A 12,710-nucleotide genomic window follows, 5' to 3' on the forward strand; every position below is an offset into this window, starting at 1 on the left:
CAGCAACGAAGGCTGAACACGCCCCATGGCTGCGTGTTTGTAGAGCCCTGGAAAAGCAAACTGCAGCAGATGGGCAGGCTCCCTGCCCTGGCTTTATGGGCCATAGTGAGGATCTTCAGGTACATGATTCAACACACTTGGGTGCCAAGGTACACTTCGCAGAACAGCGTAGCTATCAAGCAGGGAAGTTCCGAGATTCTGGGCTAATTAATAACTCTTGGGGTTAATAGGAGGTTCATGCGTGGTAAGGGGTATAAAGCAGGGGGGGGACAAGGGCTCCCAAGCCTTCTGATTGTGACCACTTTTCACAGTAAAAGAATAGAGCCCCAAACTTTCTCAGGAGCTGCAAAAATAATTTATAGCGATTTTGTATGGTATAAGGCAAAGTGAATTGATACAAAAGTATTTTATTTGGGATAAGTGTTCCAATAAAAACGCAATCACTTACACTGTAATCCTTTTTTTAAACCTCGCTTTTGCTTTCTGAAGAACACTGGTGTGGTTTATGAGATTTTAAAACCAAGTCATCAGATAACTTACTGTTGAAGGTTTGAAGACAGCTTTCCAGTATCATTATTTGTGTTATTATTCTCTTTGTTAGGTTCCTGTGTTTCTTTGCCAGTATTCCTTCTGCTTTCTGGTTTTAACCAATAATCATTATGATTAACATGAGTCAATATATTGCTAAAAATATCGAACTTTAAAACACTGAAGATCAACAGTGCCCCAAGGACTCAGCTGCTGAGCTGAGAGCAGGGGAAGCGATCGGACAGAACAGAGGTCGGTCACAGCACTCCGTCGTGAGAAGGACACTTCACAAACCACGATTCACAACAGCAGTGTAACAAAAACGTCTTGTGCCAAGAAAGAGCTGGGCGAGGGTATTCGACTTCACAGACCGGAAAGGACAGGCGGAAACATGGACAGACACAGCTGATGTGCCCCGGGAAACGGGCTGGGTCTGCGGCGACCCTTCTGGCTACAAGGCCATCACGCGAACAAGCAGATTGTTAGGGCAATAGAGACTCGGCCATGTCATCGATACAGCAGATCTTGTGGACACAGGCGTGTCAAACTTTAAGTCCTGACCGGCTCTTCTTAGGTACACAGGAAACATTCACAAAATTTAATCCTTATTTGTTCTCCAGGAAAGCATTTCGTTCCACGGAGTAGAATTGTTACCATCACCCTGCGGTCAGATACAACACAGCCAGAAAATCACACCATGTTTGGAAGGTTCTTGCACATGGACACTTAAATATCTTTCATTAAACATTTGTGGCTAAAAGATAGACTACAAACCAAAATGATAAACTTTCTTAAAATTCATGGTAATCAAAACACCATGTTTCCAAATCCGTGGAGAATGTTTACAATAGCGGTCACAGGAAAACATACAGTTTCAAACACATATTGATAATAAGTGCCCAACTCAGAAGGCTAGGAAAAGAATAGGAACTTAAGCCAAAATAACAGAGGTAAAAATATATATATAATGAAGTTGTTAAGAGAGAAATAGTAAAATTAAGTAATAAATTAAAATCTCACTTCTTAAAAAAATATGTGCAAACCACTAGCCAACCTAAACCAAAAAAGGAGGGGAAACCCCCCAAATATACAAAATAAGAATTGACAAAGGGGAAACACCTATTGAAACAGAGAAAACTTTATAAATTATAACAGGCTGAATCGAATAACTATGCAACTAATTTTGGAAAATCTGGATGAAATAGGAAAATTTCTGGAAGTTTCTAGGAAAATCCCAATTTACCAAAAATTTTCCAATAGAGACATAAAACTCAAATAAACCACAAAAGAAATGGAGAACTTTATTAAGGAGCAAATCTGTAAAATGCCCAGATGGTCTCACAGAAATTCCAACAATGCCAAAAATACCAAGTTGTCCCAATGCTACATAACCGTTCCAGAGGAAAAAACACAAAGGAAAATTCAGGCTGAAGAATGAATTTTAAATGCGTCATAAATCCAAAATATAAGATCCAAAGCTATAAAACTCTGGAAGAAAATATAAGAAAATATTTGTGGCCTTAGATTAGGTGAAGATTTTTTTTAAAGCCAGGATACATAAAGTGCGAATCATAGAAAAATTGAAAAATTAGACTTTATCAAAATTAAAAGCACACGCTCTTTGAAAGACAATGTTAAGGAAGTGAAAGGCAAGTTGCAGACTGGCCGAAAATATTTGTACAACATATAGCCGATAAAGGACTTATGTTCAGAATCGATAAGGACCTCTTATGACTCAACACAGAGAAGACAAAACACCTGATTAAAATGGTGTGAAATATCTGAACACTTTACCAGGGAAGAGGTGAGCAAAGGTAATTCCATAGAAAGATACTCAGTATCCCTTGGTATGAGGGGATGCAAACTACAGCGAGCGGGGAGCTCCCACATCACAAACACTGGCTTGGCTGAGAGCAAGGGCTGCAGCGGTTGTGCAGAGGGGCTGCGGTTCTCCTACCTGGCTGGTGAACAGGTAAAACGGTACAGCCACGTTGAGGAGCAATTAGAGTCTTACAAAGTTCAATACAATACTCACCACACTACTCAGCAACCCTGCTGTATTCGCCCAGACAAAGGCGTTCCCCCAAGTCCACTCAAGTCTCGACACAACTGTCCGCAGCAGCAAAGAGCTGGAAACCACCCCCATGCCGGACAGGTGGTGAGCGGCCGACGCCGGGGGAAATACCCCTGGCTGTGGAGTACTACTCAGCGAGGAAAAGGGACGGAGGGCCTGGATGAATCTGAAAAGACCACACGCTGTGAGATTGAGCTTCTACAAAGTTCCAGAAGAGGCAGAACTGCAGTGAAGAAAGCAGCTCATGGGTCTCTTGGGGCTGGGGGTGGGAGGGGGGCACTGACCACCACAGCAGAAGGAAATTGGGGGTGAGGATGAAGACGCTGTACATTTTCACTGCGGCGGTACTTCCATGACTGTATACATTCTCCGCAACTCACTGAGCTGATTTACTTAAAGTGGGTGATTGTTATTGTCTTGAATTATACCCCAATAAAGCTAATTTTTTCTTTAAACCCTCAAGGTATAACCATCACCACCGTCAGTATTTCTATTGTGAAGACAGTGGGCTGGTCAATGAAAGGGTGATTCTGGGACTGGATTGTGCTGTCCCCCCACCCCAAATTCATGTGTGGAAGCCCTAGGCCCAGCGTGACGGTGTCGGGAGACCGGCCCTTAGGGACATAAGCTTCAGTGGGGTCACAGGCATAGGACCCCGCTCTGATAGGACTGGTGTCCTTGCAAGAGGAGGAAGAGAGACGCGCACTCTCCACTCTCTCTCCACCTGCACGGAAGTGCTCGTGTGAGGACCCAGAGAGGAGGCGGCCGACCTCAAGCCCCGGAGAGAGCTGTTTCCACCCCCACCACCTGAGGTGTCACATTAAATTCTGAATCTCTGCTTCGTGAGCCCCTATCAGTACAGTCACCCTGATCCGACTTGATCAGTTTAGCAACTTGAAATAATTGGTGAGGTCCATCTCTTGACCTTAAGAAGCTATACATAGACACCAAACCTTTGCTGCCTGAGGTGCCCAACACCGGCAGGTGGAGGCTGGGGAATTCTGTTCCTATATTGGCCAGCAGAGGGCACTGCAGGACAGGCAGCCTCCTGAGCATCCTGGGCCCTGGGAGGTTCTTTATGGGGGAAAACACCTTAGATTCATTAGCCACGTGTCCCAGACGGGACAAATGCAAGGGTCCTTCCTTCCACGAAGCCACAGTTATGACTGCAAAATAAGGTTGAGCACATGAGTATTGAGCTCTTTGGATCCCAGGAAATAAACGTGGGAGCTGTCACCCACGGGCCCTTGTGGAAACCTGGTCACCTGTGCCTGGGCTGCCAGGGAAGCCTGGCTGCACTGGAGCTGGGATCAGAGACTTTCAGGAGCCGTGGATTGAGGTGACGCCTCTGTCCCCCAATCCCTCAATGTGGCAGGGAAGCTGCGGAAATTCCCCGGGATGCGCTGGGACCTCCCATCACTGCCCCACAAATGGAGGCTAGCCTCAGGGAGGGACAGAGGCTTGGAAAGGGAAGGACACAGAGGGCTGACTGCGTCCCATTTCATGGGAACGCTGCCAACCAGAGCAGACTCCAAGGGTTTTCCCCGTGAGGTGGCAGCCTCAGTGTTCCAGCCTGCAAGGGGGACCACTGCCCACTAGCACGGCAGCTAGTGGGCAGGGCCACAGAAGAACCCGGAGGAGGGGACTAGGCAGGGATTGGCCTTCCTGCATGAGTAGGTGGGACCCTGGAGGAACTGATGGGTACTGAGACCAATGAGAACACACTGCCATCCAGATGAGTGGGCCTGGACTGTTGGGAAGTGGGTGTGTGAGCAACAATAACTCGCCATGTGCCCAATGTTGTTCATGAATTAAGTCACGCAGTCCCATCACACGCCTATAAGGAAAGGTGCTCTCAAGACCCTCGCTTTGCATGTAAGTAAAACGAGGCACAGACATTTAAGTAATCTGCCGAAGGTGGCACAGCTAGGAAGTGACTTTGGTACAGAAATTGTTATACAGCATAATGCAATGCGTGTATTTTGGAGATCTGACACATATCATATTACTGCAACACCCTTATTCCATGGGGCCCTGTGGAGGTTGAGATGGTTCTGTGGGCTTTCTTCCTCCTTTTTTAGGCAAAGGGGGGGGTCAACAGAAGGGCTAACCCCCTGAACCCTGAAGCAACAGCCAGAGGTATTTATGTGTACGAAGGGGGACCCCCCCAAAAAACATAATTATCTTCTGGAAGGCAGGCCCTGGTAGTATAGGCTTCCCCATCTAGGTGAGTGTTCTAGGAACCCATTTGTATCAGCGTACCAGCTGGTGGTGTTGTGAGAGGCTGTGTTTGGTTTCCGTAGTTTTTTTAAAGACTTTTTGAACGCATTTGCCCACTTCCTGATGGGTGGTTTATGAGTACATCTGCCCACACTGCACTGTGTTCAGCCGTTTTTCACCAAACAGGCATGACCCCCATGCCCTCCCCTCCCTATTCACCTGATCTCACCCCGATGACTTTTTGTGTGTGTCCTTGGATGAAAAAAGTCCTCAAAGGGAAACATTTTGCTGATGTCGGAGAGGTGGAATAAAAAATGGCAGAAGCACTAAAAGGGATCAAAATTGACAAGTTCAAAGGCTGTTTTGTCTCAATAGGTGTATTGCATAAACTGCAGAGCACTTTGAAGGTGACTGAAGGTTAAACATGTAAGAATAAATACACAACTTTTTATAAATAAATTCTGGGTTTGGGGGGCCTACCTCATATGTACCACATCTCCAAAATACATATCATGATACAGATAGGTATCGTGTACTACCCATAATGAGAGTGCAGAGCTCCCCGTTATTCACGGACTCCCTGTTTCCAAACTCACCAGCTCACTGACACCTGTTTGCCCCCCAAAGTCACCGCCCCCAGGGCTGCGCCTGCGGCCGTCCGCCACTGCGCGATTGCGCAGAGAAGTGAAAACACGAGGCCCAGCCAGTGACCCTCTGCCTCCCGTCTCCGCTCTCCCACTGTAAACAAGAGTCTGTTCACGGCCTGTTTAGTGTCTCCTTTTTGGCATGTTTGTGCTTTTTGATGGTGATTTTGCCATTTAAATGGTCCCCAAGCATGGCGGCCGATGGTTCTCTGGTCTCCTCAGGGCAAGAAGGCTGCGATGTTTCTCAGAGAGAAAGCAGGGTCGCCAGACCAGCTGGCTTCCGAGTGGGTTGCGGTGCTGTTGGCTGTGAGCTCCGTGTTAGTGAATGAACAACTTATACTACATAAGCTTTCTGTCCACAGAAACACACACCCAGCCACGTCTCGTGTGGGCCAGTCGATGACATCGGTGGAGACGCTCTCAGGAGCCCGGCCCTGCATTTCCCGCAGCCGTAGTGGCTCCGTATTTGCCTACTCAGTGCTGGTGACTTTCTAGAACAAAACCACCTCGGAAAATGAGAACCGATTACCGACATTCAATCCGCGGTGAACCAGCGGTGAAAGGAATGAGTGAGTACGTGGCCTTCAGGGCCCACCCACATCCTGGACGTAGGCGTACTGCCTTCACGCCACGTGGAAGAGGCTTTTGCACATGGACCACAGAGCGGCCCTGCGTGGTGTCGGGACGAGAGGGACAGACGGTCTCCCCGGCCCACACTGTCCTGCAGGTGCTCCATTGGCCGGTCCACTGGGCACTAGGGAGCCCATGAACATTCACTGTCATTCCCACCACACCCCGCTGGGAAGGTAAGTATTCCCCATGCTTTACAAACAGGACAGCTGAAAATCTGAGCAATAAGAGTAGCTCCCCAATGTCACACACCTAGGGTATCACCCCCCTTGCACTGTGATGCCCACTCCGCCAGTGTGCTGGCCAGTCTCCTCTCCTGTGATTGCTTCTCAAGCAATTACCTGACCCAGCGATTGAGGGCCTGGATGAACCTCAGGAGGCAAGAGACCAGGGCATTGGGAGTGAGGGGCCTTCCCCCTTCCCCTGCTCCCAACGGGACCCTCTCCACCAAGCCTCACCCTCCTCCACCGTCAGCAGTGTGCCTGCCAGAGCCCAGCGGTGGCCGGGGGTGCCTCTGAAGGGGCAGGAAATGGAGGAAAAGGAAGCAGAGACTGGCAGGGGAGACCAGAAGTGACTCATCACTGGAGGAAAAGGAGGGGAAGGAACAAGACAGGAAGACAGAGAGAAGGACAAAGAAAGGTTCGTGTTTCTGGTGGGAGAGGGTTTGCGTTGTCACCGACCATTGCTCCAGGGGCAGCAAGGACCCTCTGGTGGCCCACCTAAGGAGGGGGAGAGAGGGACAGCCTGGTCCAAGCCGTGCCAGGTGCAGGGCGGCCGCCAATGGCTCGGGAGGAGCAGGGGTTACAGCACCTGGAACAAGGACCCCCAAGCCCACAGCAAACGCCACTGAAATCACCTAAGACCCCACACGCAGTCCTCAGAAGGATGATGTAGGAACCAGCTCGGCAATGAGGGTGCTAATGTGTCACAGAGAATCCTGAGGGAGGTAGTGGGATGGGCGTGGGGCCAGAGAAGAGCATTTTGAAGCGACATCCCTGGTCCCTCTGCCACCCAGGAAGGGGAGGCCGTGGGTTTCCGAGGTGAGGGTGGGGTAACACGTGCTAAGCCAGTGGGCTCAGCTGGAGCAGGGGTCAGGAGCAGGGAGAAGCTGCAGACAGACGGGCCTGGTGTCAGGTGCGCTGTAGCCCCACGCTGACCCCTTTCCGTAGACACAAAACACCTGTCGACCACCACCTGCCCATGGGCGGGAGGGAGGGAGGAGCCTCAATGGGAGCTGGTGCTCTCAGGGGGAGGAGGGAAAACAAGGAAGCAAACTACGGGGGTGGAGGGGGGGGGCATCAGCAGCCAATGCAGCCTCAGCCCTTCCCAATGCTCCTTAGGAAACAGGGCCTGGCGATCAGCTCCCAAGCAGGTGGTCTGCGATGCATTTGGTCAAAGCGAAGTGATTTTGTAGCTGCAGTCTGCAATTGCAGGTTACTGCAAGAGACGTGAGGGCTAAAGCCATTTGAGTGTGTATGCAAGCAACCGGGCGGGCGTAGGAGTTACAAAGTGGGGTGGATTCCGAAATTCACTTATGCACGATACTTGATTGCCACTAGAGTTGCTGAACCTATCAATGAATTGCTGCTCCTGCGGTGAATGAAAGAGTATTAACCCCCACACACACACACATACGCAACACTGTCTCCACCTCTGTGTCAATGAAGCCAACGTAAAATTGAGCAGGTTTTAAGGGTTTTCTTTACTTCAAGACACCGAGTGTTAAACCATTGAATGGGATAAAAAGCTACTAAGAAAACCCAGGAAGTTGGGAAGCAGGAGCCAGGAAACTGACAAGCAGGCGTTCTCCTGTTTGGTGTCAGCACCCAGGAGCGGGTGGGTCCTCTGGAGCCACAGAGAATCCTGAGGGAGGTAGTGGGATGGGCGTGGGGCCAGAGAAGAGCATTTTGAAACGACATCCCTGGTCCCTCTGCCACCCAGGAAGGGGAAGCCGTGGGTTTCCGAGGTGAGGGTGGGGTAACACGTGCTAAGCCAGTGGGCTCAGCTGAAATCACCTAAGACCCCACACTCAGTCCTCAGAAGGATGATGTAGGAACCAGCTCGGCAATGAGGGTGCTAATGTGTCACAGAGAATCCTGAGGGTCTAGAAATGGAAAACACGAGACGGTTGGTGGGAGGTCAGGGAGCCCAGGGGCCCGAGCAAACGGTGTTCTGGGTCACGGGACAAGCAGCCACTTGCCCAGCTGTGCCCGTTGAAGAAGGAGCCCCCCTTCCTGGGACAAGTGCCAGGGCTAGGGTGTCCTCGGGGAGGGGGACGTTGTCCAGGTAGACCCTCAGGTCCCACTTGGAAACTTCTGAAAGTGGAGGCTGTGCCCTTCACGGGTCAGAGCCCTCCCCCCACTTTTTGGAAGATGCCTGCTTTTCCTTTATCTCGCACAGCTCAGTGTCAGGAGACACGTGAGATGGAGGGGTGGGGGAAGGGGACTGGACACCCCCAGCACCGGCCCTGAAGCAGGACACTGTGGGCAGAAGCTGTCATAACTAGTCACGTGGCAGAGGACAGGGAAGTCCACAAGAGAAGGGGCCACATCTGCTCTGTTCTGGGCCCTGTCCCCAGTACCCAACACAGTGATGGCATTTCGGAGCGCCCCCATATAGTGACTGAACTGCAGTGAAATGGGAGAGGCCACCAAAGTGGGCCAAGATCAGGGGTGTGGCTGGCAATGCGATGCTTTCAAACCATCGTAAAGACACATGATGCTGTGCGGCTTTAAATGTATCTAAAGGAAGCTGCCATTATTGAGAACATTCTGGAATTGCCTGCAGAGCTGGTTCACAATAAAGGCGGGCTCACCCATCAGTACACTTGTTTCCAGAAATGGCCACCCTGGGTTCGGGAGCCCTGACCTCTGTAGCATTCAGGTGTGAAGTCCAGCTTAGAACCCTCCCGGTCCCAGCTCCCACCTCCCCTGAGAAGCCCTCCATGTCCGGGAACCGGGCGGGGGCTCAGCCTCAGGGACGTTGCCGTGCACAGACCACGGGAAGAAACACGAGGGCACTTGCGGGACGGTGTCGGAAAAACAGCCCTTTCGAGAGGCACTGTCCTCGCGGCTGACGCCCGGGTAGCCACAGTTCCTGCAGGCCGAGACTTCCAGGACAGACTCCTCTGACTCTGGTCGCCGTCACCAGGTTTGGGAGAGGAACAACGCGGACACTCCATTAGGCCCACTGCAGTTACCTAAAGACGTCTGTCCCCACCCTCCCCCAGGAGCTCTGCTGGATTTGCAGCCGAGTTGTGGCACCTGTGGAAGCACCAGTGACTGGTGGTGGCGCAGGTGGGAAGGTCTAAAGTCCTGGGGCCTCGAGAAAGTCATTCCTCCTCTCTGGACTCGACGTTGCCCTCTGTAAAATGGGGTGGCCCACCAGGCCACCACGACACAAGGCTGGCAAGTGACGTGTAAAGTTGAAAAGCATTTGGCCCAAGTGTTAACACCCAAAAGCACTCTCCTCCCCTGAGGGAGGGCCCTGGCCCACAGCCAGCCTCTGAGCCGGGAGCCTCCGTTCAGTCCCTGGGCATGTGGACGAGAGGCTGTGGGCACCGAGTTTCAGACCCACTGGCGTGCTTCGTGCCCGCCACGTTCTTCTGTGTGCGCCTTGGAACGAACGACCTTGTCTCGTGATCACAGGCGCCCACAGAAGGCAACCCTAGACATCTGTCTTAACTTCGTAACCCTGAGGTCTGTGAGCCGTCAGGTTGCTAATGTCCTGTTAAATGTCCCTTCAGGGGCCACACTTTTACAGGCAGGAAGGACCTGAGCGTTGTTTTTTCTTCAAATACAGAAGTCTGGAGTCTGGTCGTGCTGACCCATGGAGTGGGTGAATAAGAGTCTTTGAGAGCCCACACCAAATTTATCTTCTTATAAGGAACGTGGCCAAAGTTAGGCGGAGACATAAACAGGTGAACTAATGAGAACTAATTCCCCGCTGATGAGAATTTTGACGCAGACTTTGGGAGGGAATGAAATGCAAGATTTCTCGATGAGTTACGTTTGGGGCTATAATTGGATGAATACAATGTGAGCACATTCTCTAACAGGTTATGCAAAGTGATTCCTCCTTATATTTCTTTGAGGGACTTATTCAAGGTTTGCATTATTGTAAGATGTCTCTGAGTGTCTGTTTTATTTTATTTTACCTGACACCATGCTGAGACCAGCCCAAATCTGGTTGATCTTAAAACTTCAAAATATTTAAATCATTTAGGTTACCACATGTTACAGCAAACTGATAGGAGCTGGCAAACCATGGGCCATGGAGTCGTTGCCTATTTAAATAAAACTTTATTAAAACCCAGCCTTGCCGATTTATTTACACATTTGTTTATGGCTACTTCCACACTGTGATGGCAGAGTCAGTTAGCTGTGGCAGAGACTGTGCGGCCCACAAACCCTAAAATGTTTACCACCTGGTCCTTTGAGAAATAACAAAACCTGCCTACCCCTATATTATCATCTTAAAACTCTCTAAAAATAAACTTGAAACTGTTTAAAAACTGTTGGGAGACAGTTCTCCATGCTCCTCTCACATTTGTGCCAGCCTCACGAACTGTCCTTATTTATGGTAGGGGACCTTAAATCAAGGTTCAGTGTTGAGTGTGCCTTGACATCTGCGAGTGCAGAGGGCCTCCCAGGGCCTCACCCCGAATTCTCCTCCCTGCGAGTTCTGCTCCCCACCTGCCCCCCGCAGACAAGGCCCCTCAGCCAAACAGCCCTCCTTTTCCAGTTCCTGCTGGCCCCTGAGTGGGGGACCTCCCTTGCCGGCCAGCTCACAGAATTATTCCAACAAGCCAATCACATCCTCGGTGGGAACCACGGGCACCCCACCCCCGCGATACAGCAAAGCTTCCTCCCATAGCCACCCCCCCCCGGGGGTTGTTCAGTCTGTTCCTGAGTGCACCCCAGATGGCCCTGCATGGCATGGGGGTCCTCCTCCCCCAGGCTGTGCATGTGACTCATAGGCTGGGGCGATCTCAGCGGCCCAGGGCGGCCACCCCTGCAACGCTGGGCGGATATATCCGCCCCCACCACCAATGAGACGAGGAGGAAGCCCGCGGAACAGTCCTGTGTTCCAGGCTCCCATTTCCAGGATGTCTGCGGCGCGAACACGCTGAGAAGGCGTTTGTGGCGTCTGCGCCCCAAGCCGCGGGCAGGCAAGCTTACTGCGCCTTAAAAGATGCGCGTCCCTGAAGAGGTCAGGGTTCCTCTCCTGCAACGCAACCCACTGCACGTGCCGGCACGCGTGGGGGCCTGCCTGTGTGCCCCAGGAGGACTTGGGGGCGCAGACCTGATTGCCCGCTGCTCGCTGCACTGTGAGTACTCAAGCCCTTAATCTCTGAGCCCCCACGCGCCTGTCTTCCCTCAGCATCCATGAAACCATTAGCTTGCAAGTAGGGTAGACGCTGAGCTCTTCTGAGTCCTTGACAAGGATGAATTAGAACAGATTAAATACCAAAAAAAAGAAAATCCCTTCTATGTTCGCCCCCTACTTACCAGGTCCATTCAACCTCATTGTACGTCATATGTTCATAGGTGTGCATAGTAAAGCAGGTAGGCATTCATCTGTTTGCTGCCCCCAAATGGCCAGCTCAGGGCAATATTAAGAACGGAGAACAATTAAGAATACCCAATACAACGTATAGATGATATATTATAGAATTGTACACCTGAAACCTATACAAATGTATTAACCAATGTCATCTCAATACATTCAATTAAAATTTTTTTAAATTTTAAAATAAAACAAAAGAAATACCTCTAAAATACTGTAATGCTACTTATCTTTCTGTTATGAACTATAATCTTCTGTCTGCTCAGACCTTGAAATGCATGGCTATTTCCCAAGAGCTATGACATTAGATCGAGTATCTAATTGTTTCCTAATAGCCACTGATGTTTCCTACCAGACTCATAGTTATTGGATATCTCCACAACCCACCCCTCCCACTCTCCCAAAGAAAAGCGAGGGAGTTTTCTTACGCTAACACTATCTTTCTCTGTGACCCTAAAATATGATCTTAACCCACAACTTGGCTTGAAGAATTGGTTCCTGGCCTGGTCTTCGGTTCAGCTCTGTCTGAACAGAACCCTATTGTGTGGGATTATCTCGCAGCCATGGTGACCTCCAAGTGCACTACCAGCCGCAGAACGAACAAGGTCACGGATCAAACTAGGGTATCCAAGCCAGAGTTTATTAAATCAATCAACAGCCCAGGGTGAAAAGCACAGGGCAGGTCAACACTCCCTGTGGGTGCAGGTGGGTGGGATGACCACACACCTGGATCCTGGGTCACGGGGTATTCTGTCCTGTCTAACTCTTGGCCTTTCTAGCAATACGTGGTAACAAGGACCAAAATTGGGGTTTGAGCAAGGGGCCAGACCTGGACAGTGCCTGGAGCCCCCACATGCTCAGGTTTTATTGGGGAGACTCAGAGCTGGCACTGCCGGACCAGCTGTGACCCACGGTGACCCACAGAGGCAGTCAGTCTGCTGCTGGTCTGTGTTTCTGGGCTGACACCCGGGGCCCAAATGGGGCTGTGACGGGGGTCACTGGTGAGTGCCTAGTCTAGGGATGACAGTGACAGAGCCGTCAGCCTA

This window comes from Desmodus rotundus, chromosome 2 (genome assembly GCF_022682495.2).
Source record: "Desmodus rotundus isolate HL8 chromosome 2, HLdesRot8A.1, whole genome shotgun sequence".
Lineage (NCBI taxonomy): Eukaryota > Metazoa > Chordata > Mammalia > Chiroptera > Phyllostomidae > Desmodus > Desmodus rotundus.